General features: G+C 42.0%; 1 pseudogene; it reads right to left on the bottom strand.

Annotated features, from left to right (window-relative positions):
• Positions 1-9,357: 9,357 nt before the first annotated feature.
• On the bottom strand, positions 9,358-13,064 carry LOC147973820 (uncharacterized; annotated as a pseudogene).
• Positions 13,065-16,370: the final 3,306 nt, after the last annotated feature.

Genomic DNA, 16,370 nt, shown 5'->3' with positions numbered 1-16,370 from the left:
TGGATCGGGTCTTTTTGTATCTGAACTGATGCCGACTTGCCGCTTCCAAGGAAAATGTGATTTCCCGTCTATTTTGCAGCCTGCATTAGTAGTTCAAGTTTATACCCTTGAATAATTTTCTTCGTGAGCAAGTGGTGACTCTTGGTTCATCTACTTTGTAGTTATCACCTTCAGGTGTTTCTTTATTTTAGATTGTGGAGTAATCACATGATCTGTCAAAAAATTTGTTTGGCAGAAAAGAGTAGTTGCTGAAGAGATCAATTGGATTTTGCTGGTCTGGACTCCTAATAATTTTTATCATTTGCTAATTGCGGAACTATATGTTGACTAGAAAAGTTAAGCTAATATGACGTTTGTCATTTAATACACATCAATGTCATACGAGAAAACAATTATATTCATCTTCCTACATATGCTTGTCGGGAGTGGACCAGTGCTTTAGATAGTGGACCAGTGCATTGACATTTAGGTGGGAATACTTCTGATGATCGAGATATTCATCAAGTGGGCATGCCTCATATTCATATTTATCTTTCTCGATTTGAATACACGCTGTATAAATATGTTGAATTAAATTCACATAAGGGAGTATTAATTTTTTAAGATATTTGTAATAAGGACTGTGATAACTGGCAACCGTGTGCCAGATTGCAAAAACCACCATACCCCCTCATTCCGCACAAAACCCATCCCCTTCTCCCGATTTTCTAGGCCATCCCGATCCCCCCGCACGAACCCCTCGCTTCTCCCAATTTTGTGGGCCATCCGGATCCCCCGCTGGAGCGGGCCCGTCCTGATTCTAAATATGTTGAATTAAATTCACATAAGGGAGTATTAATTTTTTAAGATATTTGTAATAAGGACTGTGATAACTGGCAACCGTGTGCCAGATTGCAAAAACCAGCATACCCCCTCATTCCGCACGAAACCCATCCCCTTCTCCCGATTTTCTAGGCCATCCCGATCCCCCCACACGAACCCCTCGCTTCTCCCAATTTTGTGGGCCATCCGGATCCCCCGCTGGAGCGGGCCCGTCCTGATTCTACACACACACGTTTGCAGTTTGAAAAACGCGAAAAATGTGATGGGAGGGGAATCGAACCAACAACCTCCAACAATTAATTTAGCAACAACAACTGCCTGGGCTGCGCCACGTCATTGATTTCTTTCAGCTTGCAGACTACTTGTACATTCCTGAGATCAGATCGAATGAAATTGAAAATTCAAACCGACGGATTCACTTGTCTGGGATTTGGAACTAATTCCTGGACGTTTTACACAGGTTCAGATAGTTCGCAAACTCGGGCGTCCCCTTCCGTCCTTTTTTAGATGCAAACCACCATAATGTTTGTACTTAAGTTATCAGATATGAGGTCCGTATATTATCATATTATTTACATAGTAGTTGTCGAGTATGAATTTCAACAATTTTTTCCCTCTTGTGATATATAAGTTACCACGTATGTGGTATGCAAGTTATCCTGGTATTTCCATATAAGTTACCGGGGTTATGTTTTTCAATAACGTTTTCTCCTCTTGGTCAAAAGTTATCGTAGTGTTTGTACATAAGTTATCGGCTATGCAGTTTGTATATTACCGTATTATTTTCACATAAGTTATCGAGGTTATGTATTTTAACAACATTTTTTTGTTGGTCAAAGTTATCATGGTATTTGTACATAAGTTATCGTGTATGTGGTTCATATATTATCGTGCTATTTTTCACATAAGTTAATGGTGGTATGTTTTTGACACCTTTTTCCCTACTTATTCAAAGGTATCGCGGTGTTTGTATGTAAGTTATCGGGTATGCGTTTTGTATATTATCGTGCTATTTTCACATAAGTTACCAGTGGTTATGTATTTCAACAACCTTTTCCCCTTTGGTCTTAGTCGCCGTGGTGTTTGTATGTAAGATATCGAATATGCGGTTTGTAAATTGCCATGTTATTTTCAGATAATATAAGGTGTTGGGGGTATGTTTTTCAACAAGTTTTTTCCCACTCACAAAAAAAAAGTTTTTTCCTTTTGTCAAACTCACCGCGGTGTTTGTACGTAAGTTATTGAGTACGAGGTTCGTATATTATCATGCTATTTTCACATAAGTTATCGGGGTATATTTTTCAACAACTTTTTTCCTTTGGTCAAAGTTATCACGGTGTTTGTACGCAAGTTATCGGGTATGAGGTTCGTATATTATCGTGCTATTTTCATATAAGTTATCGGAGTATATTTTTCAATATTTTTTTCCTTAGGTCAAAGTCATCACGGTGTTTGTACGCAAAATATCGGATATGTGGTTCATACATTACCGTATTATTTTCACATAACTTATTGGGGTATATTTTTCAACATTTTTTCCTTTGCTCAAAGTTACCGTGGATGTTTGTGTGTAAGTTATCGGATATGTGATTTGTGTATTATCGTGTTATTTTCACATGAGTTACCAGGTGTGTTTTTTAACTACTTTTCCTCCTTTGTCAAAGTTATTGTGATGTTTATACGTAAGTTATTGGGTAGTTTTGATGAACCACGTATTACGCTCATGTCTGTATTGCCATCCTAGCTCTAAACTAATCTTCAGGCCACTTAGCATCTGAATCAAGGTAAAAGTGCAGAAGACCGGCTCTCGGTTTATATGCTCTAGATACTGAACTTTGCACCGCCCAACACACAAAGTTGCTTCCTTTTCTAAACAAAAAAAAGCACAAAGTTCTTCCAATCCCAAATGCCATGGCACCATCCAACAATTCTTGCAACAAACAACAATCTCGTGTTGTAGTACTATCAGAGCAGAGCAAACTGTAAACTCGAAAAAGAGGCCTGGAGTCACATGATTATACAAAAAAGTGGCAACAAAATCTACGGAGAGTAGCACAGCAAGGTTGCCAGCAGTAGTAAACAACATCGAAACTGTACAACTACCCTGCTGTCAGGCTCATGCGCATCTGCTCGTAGGAGGCACAGCAAGCTCCGGCCATGGATGGGAATGGAGCCGAAGACGGGGACGTTACCTCGGCCGATTGGCAACCAACAACGTAGGTGGAGGAGATGTAGACGGGAGGGATGGAGCTCCTCTGCTGAGCGGCCGGAAGTGTGGCTGATGCGTGGTGGCATCGTCTGCCACGACATCTCTGCGATGACGGCCGGTGAGGTTGCAGCAGGATCCATCTACGACAAGAAGCAGGGTCGGGGCCATCCACAACAAGCAGCGGGGGTAGCGGATCTCGGCTCCCTTCTCCTTTTGACCAGGAAGCAAGGCAACGACTGATGGCTTTAGGTGGCTGCGGATCTCGCCGGAATCCGGAACCTGGAGGCCCTTGCGGCTGGGAAAGGAGGTGGAGGTGCCAGGGGCTAGCCGGCTAGGTGAGAAGGGAAGGGAAGGCGTGCTGCGCCGGAGCCGGGGGTGTGAGGCGAGCGGCGGGGTCGAGGTTTGAGGCGTGTGGCGGGGAGGCGCGTTGGCCACCGGAGAAGAAGGTGGGGAAGGGAACGCCTCATTGGATTTGGATTGAACGCCTTTCGATGCGTGTGGCAGTTTTGCAATCTGCCACACAGATGTCAGATACATATTTCGTTGTAATAAATATGAGCTGGCTAGCTACTAAAATGTCCTATTGTCGGATATCTGGATTACCATCACTCGATGAAATCTTATTTGGTTCTGTTTAATGCAATGCAGGTGGAGAACATGTCCTTCTTTTATGCTGAGCTCATGTTGGTTCATTACACAATGCTTATCTACTCGCCATCTATCATTGCAGCAATATCCCAAAGTACCATATCGGCTTGGCCGAGTTACAAATTGATGTACGTTTTCCTACTCACTTTTCTGAAATCTGATTATTACATCAAATCGGAACCTGAGTTTGAGTTATAATGATCCTCTTGCAATATTTAATAAGAATGGTATATAGTACTGGAATGCTTATCTTATAACAATGATGATATAAGGCACTACTTACAATCATTGGATCATTTTCGCCATATCATTACAATTTTTTTAACCCAAACAACATTTTTAAATGCTCTTAGGCTAGGGCGGCGAGATGCAGAGGAGCCCTGGGTACAGAACTACAGGTGAAGGGAGGTGGGTGGCAGGTCGAGCAACTATGGTCAGGGTGGCTGTGTGAAGAATAGAGAGGTGGGCAAGGAAGTGTTGAACTAACTGATGCTATGGAGATGAATCAGGGAGATTAGAGTAGAGAAGTTGAGATAATTTTAGGCAATGTTCAATAGAAGAGGATTTTTTTTCTAGCTATGTGAGCCCAAGATGTGTGATGCTCAACAAGGTATGTGTCTGTTTTGGAGGTCACCCGCCTTTTGGAGCATATTAGACTTTGATTTCAATCGATGCTGTGCTCTGGCATCAACCTTGTAAGATGTCACCTCTCGGTTAATATAGATATATTAGCATGCTATATGCTTTGACGACTGAACACTTTGCTTCTGCACTTCATTAAGTATACTCTTTTTAAACAACTGGCTTTTTTTCTGGACTGCATACACACGTTCACAAATGCATTAGCTAGATTGGTGCGCACAAAACCGCAAAGGAGGCGCGCCACGGGCGCGCCCCTGCCACTAGTATATAAAAAAGCATGCACGCACCCTAGCGCAGCTTCATCACCGTGCATTTCTTTCTGTCCTGTGGGTCCGACCTGGCGTGGGTGGAGGTTCGAAACCAACTCCTCGCTCAAAAATCCGATGCACGCCAGCCAGCTGAGCTACGCCCTATTATGATAACACTAGATCGGGTCCGCGCCCTGGCGTGAGGGTGTTGGTCCCAACGTTTTCAAAACAGGTAATGCTAAGTCAGTATTAACCCAAGTTTAATACTATCTGCAATCATAATGGATAACATGCAGTGAAGAATATGATAGGAGCGGGACATAGATGTGCGGACACTTCTAAAAGTGAACGAACATTTTTGAAACATGTGAACAAATTTCAAAATTATAGTAATATTTTAAAAATATGTTACCACTTGTTAAGTTACACAAAAAAAGCTATAATAGTCAACAATGCAAGTCTCTTCAAACAAGAAACCCAACCCGTCCGACACTTATCCATCACCACCAAGTGCTTTGTAGTAGAAATATCAGCCAAAATATGCACTACTGATTATCTGAACTGGAGCATCACATTTTGAAGAAGAAACAAGAATATATTTAATAGACAACGTACTGAACTTGGTTTACAGTACACGACATTCCTTACGATATGAGCCTTGTAAAAAGAAAAGATGTATTTACTATATCATCTATCATTCTAGCATAGCGAGTACAGCCTTAAGATAAAGAGACGATTCACAATGGAGTTGACATATGCCATAAGGACGATCAAGAGTACATAATCAGTTGGGCTACAAAGCAGCAGAGCAAGTCTGTGAATAGATCGTACAAGCCGCTTTCACATTTACAAAGGGAAGAATCCTGGCACAAAGACTTTGTGACCCTGACTAAATGGAAATCCTAATCAGTATGTAAAAGCGGAGATAAAGCCATAACTAAATGGAAATCAAAAGCTACTGCATCTACAAAAAGTACAGTCCTGTGCCATGGAGTTAATAACTACTTAATATTGGATATAAACAGAAAATATAAAAAAATTGCTACCTGTCCATCATTTCCACATTCTTACAACTGAGACATACTTTTAAAACCGCAAGCTCCTCAACTCACAACAGAAAATAAGAAATGTGACTCGATCGTCCGTTTTCAGGGAAACAACATGACACACATAATTAAGGATCCATTCGTGATGAAGAATCAAGTTTATAACGAATGGATGGCAAGAAATAAATGATCTCTAGCAAAGCAATCTTACATGGCTAATAGAGTGCAGGTTGAGAAACCTCACCGTCTGACATCAGCAGGAGGAGCTCAAGTGGGCCTTGGAATCGCCCGTGCTGCCATGGAAGTTCTATGCACCGCGAACAGTCCCAACGGCGATTTCACATCATATGGTGTGATAACCTGAACTCTGTACATCAAGCAGTAATCTTATTGTTACCACTCTTTTCACCTTATTATATGCCTAATTATTTAACACTGACAGAGGTTTCCAAATTGGCGATTTTGTTTTGGCATATAAAGAAACGAAGTTCATAATATATAAAAGCAAATTAATAAAAATTAAATATTGCAACCATGAATCCAATCCTCTAGTGATTACTCTCATTCTAAAGTTAAAACATACCATTGTGTAGCTACTAAGTAATCAATTAGGTTAGCTTGCACGAACAAGGAGTTAACTGACAGGTATCCCTAATCACAATAGCTAGTTAGTAGTTTGCATGCTACTAACCTCACGCTTGACCAGCTTGCACTATATGGACTCCTTCAGGCTTCTGCATTCAATGGATTCTCTCTCCGGCGCTCCTCTGTTGACTGTACAACAGGTAAGAAGTGCGGCTTGCCGCACCCCTGCGGGTGCGGTCATTCTCAACCCGGTAATAAAGCGATCAGAAAATAATGTAAGAACATCAGCAAGCAACAATGCAATGAACAAGAGAGATAAAGGCAAATACATAAGAAACATAGATCAACTTCTTACATGGAACATAACATGAAAACCCATGCATTTATTAGTTTGGACCAGACCAGTTGCCCTAGGAAACATCACAAAGTTCAAGGACACTGCAAATTTGCTATAGAGCAATCCCTGTCATTTCACTATTCTGCTGGCAATATTGGGATCACAAATTCAGTAAATTTAGTAACTGAATATATCACCACACTTTTCAGCATATAGTTTCCTGTTTATTTGTACTTGAGAGAGCTCTCAGGTGGAAAGAACAACATGGACATGTGATAGGTTGTACACGTGTCCGAGGTTACATAAAGTACACATGAAGCGACTTTACATCACTGATATGTTAGCCAGTTTATCCTAACATAGACTAATGCAACCTGACCTTACATACCATACTGGCCAAAAGGGTGCAGCAACCATCTTGGATATAGAACTATAGACTACCTGTATATGATATGATCGGGGAAGAGCTAATACTAAGTACTACTCCCTCCGTTCCAAATTACTCGTCGCAGAAATGGATGTATCTAGAACTAAAATACATCTAGATACATCCATATCTGCGACAAGTAATTCGGAACGGAGGGAGTATTAGGTAACTACTTGGATAACCATCAAATCTTACCATCAGTCTTAGTCTATCCAGATTCCTGAAAGTAAATACCACGTAGTCATGTGAGTGGCTAGGAACAGGGCCGGTCCTGAGATTTTGGGGGCCCGGGGCGAAACTAGAACTAGGGGCCCTTAGTATGTAGAGTATGGCATCCGTGAAGAGTTATCAACCAAGATTAGAGTTTTAAATAACCAGTTATAGCTTTGCTATAGCGGTTTGAGAAGGGTGCTGTCAAATGGTGTTCATGTAATTGTTGTTCGGTGAAGTTATTAAATAGCCGGTTATAGCCTCGCTCTAGCTGATTTGGAGAACCCGACACTATTTGGCATAGTCTGCTATTTAAAACTATGATGGTGATATCAATGGTTTTGAAGTGCTCCTGTTATAAATGGTAATCGGGAGTACTCTAACTGAATGGGCAAACTGTAAAAAAATCATAAATACTTGATAGAGCCTTTCCAAATAATATCTATGAGGTATAGATCTCACAATGCAACCAGATCAACCATGTAGCCTCACCGATGGTATTAGATAACGATAGTAGCCAGTGATAAAAATTCATGTAAAAAAACATGTTGTGATATCTTACGTGTTTTCTAGTTCGTATATAGTCCCTATTGAAATACCTAAAAAGACTTAATTATATTTAAAACGGAGAGAGTATTTTTTTTCCAAACCTATCGTGCAATCTGCAGAGAATGCCGAAGACCAAGCAGATAAGCATTGTAAATTTGTATACCTTTTTTTTGAAGCTGCAAATTTGTATACCTGGTTGTCACAAAACCCTAGTTTGCTTCGCGGTCGATCACGAACGTCGCTGTTGCTGCTTATGCCACGCATAGAAAGCGGAGCTAGATCGTAGGCTTGGCCTTGCCGCTGCTACCGTTGTCACACGTTCAGAGAGGATTTCGAGGTAGCGGCGACCAGACCGATCACCGATCAGCCAAGGCGCTGCCACGATAGAGGAGCAAAGAAAGATGAAAAGAAGCCTGATCTGATGCATCATGCGTCGCACCTACATTTTCTGAGGGAATGCGTTGCACCTGCCTGGCTGCCTAGAGTCCTATCAAACCAAAAGATCGCTAAATTTTCAGAAACAGAATCATCGTTTTTTTTTTCGGAAACAGAATCATCGCTAGTTACTCGGCTTCTTCGTTACGATGATAGTTGCTCGTATTACCACTTGGGCCAGTCCCGACAGCATCATCTTTTTTCTAGCGCGCGTGCAGGTTAAGCTTCTACATAGCAGTACGTATTGGGGGCCCCTTCGTAGTCAGGGGCCCGGGGCGGCCGCCCCTCTCGCCCCCCCTCAGGGCCGGCCCTGGCTAGGAAGCATATTTTTAAGACATTACAGTTTAGCATCATTTACCGGAGCTAAATTACATAAATTTCTATAGCTCTTTATCCCTGTAGTTGAAAACTATGTGAAACAATACAAATAAGAGAAAAATGACGTACCATTTGGAAACACAAACTTTGGGAGCCCTCAACTACACCGAATGGAAATACATGATGATGCTAAGCACCATAGCGTGATAGGGAACATGGCTTTGGTGTCGATGCACATTGTAGCAGAAGTTTCCACTGCAGAGGTAGTACACATAAAACCATGGTGGCGCAGGGAGTCTCTGGCAAGAAAACCACAAGATCCAGTCAAGCCCACTGCATGAAGTTGGGGACATGGCAGCAGGGTTCGCACAATAAACTCCATTCAAATCCTTTAAAGCATCTAGTTGATGAAACAGATAGAGGAATGGTCAAATTAGCTCGCCTGCTCACCAAAAAGAATAAATGAAGAAATAAAAACCAGCCTTGCATTATAGTATGGTGGAACTAGGCTTGCAATAAACTCCCGAGGGCCTGGTTTATGGAAAAGGATTAAAAGACACCAGGTTTACATCATCAAGTGACATGAACGACAAGATGGGTACGGCGGCGAAAGGGGCCAACCACCAACACGTCACCGCTGGATAGAGTTGCATAAAGAAGTGGTGAAGTGAATCGCAAACGAACTCTGAACATGCTTCCGTGATGAGTTGAGGCTTATGGGGAATCAGAAGAATACTTTTGATTGCAAAAACATAAATTTAGTATCTGGCAAACTGAATGATGGGATGTTACACAACCATTGTAGACTGACTTACTAATGTTTAATACAATACTTATTTTGCTATTTCTCACAATGTAAGATGTGGCAAAGTTCGGTGAGGTTAGGCCTGAATATCAGCAACAGAAAAAGCAAGCAAGAACAAATACGTCTTAGCTCGAGCTCAAGCTATTTAGGTAAGATAATAAGAACCAGTTCATCAACATATTTTGGATAGCTATAAAACACATTAAACTTCACATTAAGATTGTGAGATATACCTCAGTTGAGTAGATCCTCTGATCGGCCCCCTTGGAAAAATCACCAAACTTTTGCAGAAGAAGTGGAGGAGTTTAAGAATAATTGAATCTTCTGACCACCTCCTCCATCGATAAAAGAGAAGAAATTACATGGTAAAATTATACAGTCATCTGCCATAAAATGGAAAAATACAAACCATTAGCAAGTCTGGATTACACGATTGTGGAAATTCAACACATGACACCAGCAAGATAACTAATACAGGGAAGTTACAAATGAGATTGTAAAATACAAAGAATGTAGGATAACATACATTCTTTCTTCTTGCAAGAACCCTTCACTTTGGCAACATGCTCTCGAACTGCCTTCTTCTCTTCTTTGGTTCCAAAAAGGTCAACATTGTTGTCATCGTCATTATCAGCGGCAGTAGCCTGCAAAATACAGGATTCATGATGTTATACTTGTGATACTGAAATATTTAAATAAGCCACACAAGTTCCCAATAACAACCAGGACATGAATCAGTTAAGCAGTTGACACACTTATGCAATAGAACACAAATGCCGTTTGATCCTGTGATGGACAGATCCGAGCCGTCGGATCAAAAATGATTCATGCGCTTGTGAGAGGATATATATATATATATATATATATATATATATATATATATATATATATATATATATATATATATATATATATATATATATATATATATCTTGTGTTTTTGCCTGCATATTTTAGATGGTATGCGCGGAAGAATTAATATAGTGTAAGCCTAAAGGCATGAGCAGGCTAGAAGAAATAATTGGAACCTAGATGATTAAAATGAGAAAGACAAGGATCCATGTATACTTTTAAGTGGCCAACAAATTGAATAGGCAGAAGCAGAAAGGGGTTATAATACCCTGATTCTCTATTTATTACATGAAAATTCATTAAAGCACTACAGGTGAGAAAAAACTTGATCAACATATGAGTTTGCTGCATATTAGTGAATGAAATACAACAAAGTATTTCTAAAAGGTTACCATTCTTTTCCCAGGGGTTGCAAAGGTCTCCGCCATGTGGAAGACATAATAATAGTTGGGTGTTTTCTTGTTTTTGATTATCTTCCGTAGGTTATGGGTATTGTGATTATATAACTTGACTTTATTCCACCACACACAATAGCCACTAAACTCATCGATGTAGCAGACACAAGGTTCGCCTCTGCCAATTTACATGAAAACATACCATTAGTATTTTGTCTAATATAGAACTTGAGGCAGAGGGTTACCATCAACATCGTTGCTGGCATCAACCTGAGTTATATAGTTAGCATCAACTTGAGTTATGTAGTTAACATTAACATCAACACCAGCATCTAATTCCTCTTGTTTAACTGCGAGTCTCTGAAAAAACAGTAGAAGCATCACATTGATTTAATTGTTGGTGGTTTTAGCTAGGAGGGCTAATTGAAAAATATGACTGTGTTCATTAATACAACTATCTAAAACTAATCACATAGATCTGTAATAGAACACAACTTCATAGTCTTTGTGGCTTCGTATAAAGTGGGTGTTCACATGGTCATTTTACAGAATGAGTAAAAATTGTAGGTTGGTATAATCATAACTTGTGACAATACTCACACAGTCACATGGTGATAACTCTAAATTCCACACATATAATTAGCATGCTGGTAGTGTTATTATCATGTGGAAAAGATCATAAATTGACATATACATTTGCTGCTAGCCATGGCCTATCTACTTTTGTGTGAGTATTAATATATTCGAGTGTGGATTATTAGTAAGCAAGTTAAATACTTTCAGAGCATTAATGTGAAGCACATACTTACACATGGAGTGTGTAGGTTTCTTTCCTAACACTTAGAATGTTGACAATTTGCCCTTTTAAACTATAATAAAAACGCAGAGAAGCAAGTTTCCTTCCCCTTCTATTTATTAATCCACATGCTGATATGCTTCATGACGAGCAGGCATTTGCCATCCCTCATCTTCTTTCATGTTTGTGAGTACCTAAAAAATATGTGTATGTCCTTGTGTGTGTGTGTGTGTGTGTGTGTGTGTGTGCAGAGAAACAAGTTTCCTTGTGTGTGCAGAATCGTATGTGCTCATGTGTGCCGCTCGTCATGCTCATGTGTGCCGCTCATCAATTACTCCACTATCTGAAACCTAACGCTAAATTGGATACCAAACAATGCAGAGAAATTGAGAGCAAGACCAGACTAAACTTCATCTGATCTCAATAAAAGGGATTATAAAACAGCTAGACTATCAACCTATGCCATCTTCTTTTTCACGCCTCGGATAGTATATCTTTAAATAGAACTGTTCGTGCCAACTTAATGTATTGCAGCAATTCAAAGACAAATCTGATTCAGGTTCAGTATGACAAGGAACACATCACCAAGTGAAATGTGATTAAGGTTCAGTATGGCAAAGAACATGCCACCATGAGAAATGTGGTTTTTAGTGTCTAGTGAGCAAGTATGGTGTGTATTCATCTGTAACTTGATTACATAAATTCAGGTTCAGCATGTCAAGAAAGAGCAGTAGCGCAACGTATTAATGTGATTGGATGACCATGACCAGTATGTCAAAAGCTTCATCTTACCAGTACACTTCAGATAGTAGTATAAACACTGTCCTTGTAGGACAACAAAGCGAGGAAGCCAGTCATCGACATCGGCGTCGTCTATGATAGGTGGCTCCCCAGGAAGTTGAGTCCATCTCTGCAACGCACAAGAGATCATTTAGAGTCACCAGTCTGTTGAACAGTTGTCACACAAATGAAGCTGTTTTGGGGGCAAGCAAACAAAAGTGCACTGGTTTATTATGTACACTTCTGATATGGAGGTACCCGGAAAGGAGTGCATATCTCAAGGCTTCGTCAATATTTTCTAACCTGCAATGCTAAACTATATGAATCACATCTGACGAAGAACAAAACACTGAATATAAATAGACACTTAGGTTTAGGTGAAAATCCACACAAACGTTGAGGCTGAATATTGAAGGGGTACTTCATCATACTGGGCTTTTAGCTAGGACACCCTTTCATCGCCATCGGCAATTTCGCTTCGTAATGATTCTACTTCAGCTCTTGTCAATTTGGTTTGATAACAGTGAAAATTGTCGGTGTACTTGTAAGACAGGATTCGTGATACATGACAGAAACAGAGGTCCGCTATAGTTAGAAAACATTGTAACCTTGCCATCATCCTTGTTGTTGGAAGACCACCTAATGCAAGGAATAGACAACAGTTGCAGAAGAGATAAACTCCCTTGACTCGTTTCGGGGTCCAAGAATGCCTACATGGACTGTTTATTACAGGACAGGAACAACAAGCTAAGCGTGTCAGTACACCGAGAATTAAAGGAAGAGGTTGAAAATTATACAAGCCTTTGACAGCCATTGTTCGTTCTGCCATGAGCATCATCACCTTGGTGACGGATCCATGTTGCTCTTACTTGTGGACAGACCATCAGCACCGTCCATGGGCTCTTTCTCGGGCGTGAAGTGCTGCCGGAAGACCTTTATTCTTCCGTAAACACCATCCATCCAACGGCGCAGGTGCTAGAAGAAATTGCATAGTCTGCTTAACAATGATACAATGTAGCGTAGAATTAAGAAGTGTAAGACAATATCGATAGCGAAGTGGTACGCCACATATTAGACTATCCAGTGCAGGTATTATCTGTTGAATGCATAGTTTCAGCAAAGGTATTCTACGCAAATAGGAAGGCTCGTAATATGGTCCAAGCATCGGCTGAAAGCCTCAGATTGCTTCCACGAGCATGTTTGGGTGTTCTTACAATGCTGAAATTCTATTACTAAGACCAGTGCAATAAGCCATTAACCGACAGTTTTATTTATTATTCTATCATAATGGCTATACTATCCAAGAGCTATCACTCCCCCTAATTTTCTGTCTCGGAGAAGATGCACATTGGTCCATCAAAATAAAACACTAAAGCCTGGAGCACATTAGTTGGCAGTGATATATATAAATGTAGGTTTTTGGAACCTAGCTAAATCTGAGAATTGGCTAGATAAGATAGATGTGCAGGGGTAAGAAGAGGGGGTGGAGCTCACCAGGTTCAGGGGGGGTAGGAGGAGGGAGGAGCCATGAGGGCTCGTGCCTCGTCCACCTGCAGCAGTTGCTAAGAGGAGCAGTGACGCGTCCGTGCACCTGCGTGACCAAAAGCAGCAACAACGTGAGGGGAGGGCAGGGGATTAGGGTTGGAGCAGGGGGTGGCATCCCGAGCAGGCCATTGCGTGGGCGCGGAGCAGGCAGAGCATTGTTGGGGAACGTTGCAGAAAACAAAAAAAAATTCTACGGTTTCACCAAGATCCATCTATGAGTTCATCTAGCAACGAGTGATTGGATGCATCTACGTACCTTGTAGATCGCGAGCGGAAGCGTTCAAAGAACGGGGATGAGGGAGTCATACTCGACGTGATCCGAATCACCGGAGATCCTAGCGCCGAACGGACGGCACCTCCGCGTTCAACACACGTACGGTCAATGTAACGTCTCCTCCTTCTTGATCCAGCAAGGGGAAGGAGAGGTTGAGGAAGATGGCTCCAGCAGCAGCACGACGGCGTGGTGGTGGTGGAGCTGCAGTACTCCGGCAGGGCTTCGCCAAGCTCTATGGAGGAGGAGGAGAGGGAGGAACCAAAGGCGTGGGGTAAGAAGTCCTCCATCTCCCCACTATATATAGGAGGGCCAGGGGGGGCGGCCCTAGGAGATCCAATCTCCTAGGGGGGTGCGGCCAAGGGGAGGAATCCCTCCTCCCCAAGGCACCTAGGAGGTGCCTTCCCCCTTTGGGACTCTTCCCTTCTTGAACCCTAGGCGCATGGGCCTCTTGGGGCTGGTGCCCTTGGCCCATATAGGCCAAGGCGCACCCCCTAAAGCCCATGTGCCCCCCCGGGGCAGGTGGCCCCACCCGGTGGACCCCCGGGACCCTTCCGGTGGTCCCGGTACAATACCGGTGACCCCGAAACGTGTCCCGATGCCCGAAATAGTACTTCATATATATAATTCTTTACCTCCGGACCATTCCGTAACTCCTCGTGACGTCCGGGATCTCATCCGAGACTCCGAACAACATTCGGGTTACTGCATATACATATCCCTACAACCCTAGCGTCACCGAACCTTAAGTGTGTAGACCCTACGGGTTCGGGAGACATGTAGACATGATCGAGATCACTCTCCGGTCAATAACCAACAGCAGGGTCTGGATACCCATGTTGGATCCCACATGCTCCTCGATGATCTCATCGGATGAACCACGATGTCGAGGATTCAATCAATCCCGTATACAATTCCCTTTGTCAATCGGTATGCTACTTGCCCGAGATTCGATCGTCGGTATCCCAATACCTCGTTCAATCTCGTTACCGGCAAGTCACTTTACTCGTACCGTAATGCATGATCCCGTGACCAGACACTTGGTCACTTTGAGCTCATTATGATGATGCATTACCGAGTGGGCCCAGTGATACCTCTCCGTCATACGGAGTGACAAATCCCAGTCTTGATCCATGTCAACCCAACAGACACTTTCGGAGATACCCGTAGTATACCTTTATAGTCACCCAGTTACGCTGTTACGTTTGGCACACCCAAAGCACTCCTACGGTATCCGGGAGTTACACGATCTCATGGTCTAAGGAAAAGATACTTGACATTGGAAAACTCTAGCAAACGAACTATACGATCTTATGCTATGTTTAGGATTGGGTCTTGTCCATCACATCATTCTCCTAATGATGTGATCCCGTTATCAATGACATCCATGTCCATAGTCAGGAAACCATGACTATTTGTTGATCAACGAGCTAGTCAACTAGAGGATTACTAGGGACATGTTGGTGTCTATTATTCACACATGTATTACGATTTCTGGATAACACAATTATAGCATGAATAAAGACAATTGTCATGAACAAGGAAATATAATAATAATGCTTTTATTATTGCCTCTAGGGCATATTTCCAACAGTCTCCCACTTGCACTAGAGTCAATAATCTAGTTACATTGTGATGAATCGAACACCCATGGAATTCTGGTGTTGATCATGTTTTGCTCTAGGGAGAGGTTTAGTCAACGGATCTTCTATATTTAGGTCCGTATGTACTTTACAAATATCTATGTCTCCATCTTGAACATTTTCACGAATGGAGTTGAAGCGACGCTTGATGTGCCTCGTCTCTTTGTGAAACCTGGGCTCCTTGGCAAGTGCAATAGCTCCAGTGTTGTCACAGAAGAGTTTGATTGGCCCCGACGCATTGGGTATGACTCCTAGGTCGGTGATGAACTCCTTCACCCAAATTGCTTCATGTGCTGCCTCCGAGGCTGCCATGTACTCCGCTTCACATGTAGATCCCGCCACGACGCTCTGCTTGCAACTGCACCAGCTCACTGCCCCACCATTCAAAATATACACGTATCCGGTTTGTGACTTAGAGTCATCCAGATCTGTGTCGAAACTAGCGTCGACGTAACCTTTTACGACGAGCTCTTCGTCACCTCCATAAACGAGAAACATTTCCTTAGTCCTTTTCAGGTACTTCAGGATATTCTTGACCACTGTCCAGTGTTCCTTGCCGGGATTACTTTGGTACCTACCTACCAAACTTACGGCAAGGTTTACATCAGGTCTGGTACACAGCATGGCATACATAATAGAACCTATGGCTGAGGCATAGGGGATGACACTCATCTCTTCTATATCTTCTGCCGTGGTCGGACATTGAGCTGAGCTCAATTTCACACCTTGCAACACAGGCAAGAACCCCTTCTTAGACTGATCCATATTGAACTTCTTCAATATCTTATCAAGGTATTTGCTTTGTGA

The sequence above is a fragment of the Triticum urartu genome, chromosome 5A (assembly GCF_056163025.1).
Source record: "Triticum urartu cultivar PI428250 chromosome 5A, HENAU_Tu73, whole genome shotgun sequence".
Taxonomy (NCBI): Eukaryota; Viridiplantae; Streptophyta; class Magnoliopsida; order Poales; family Poaceae; genus Triticum; species Triticum urartu.
This window is presented reverse-complemented; position numbering and strand designations above follow the sequence as displayed.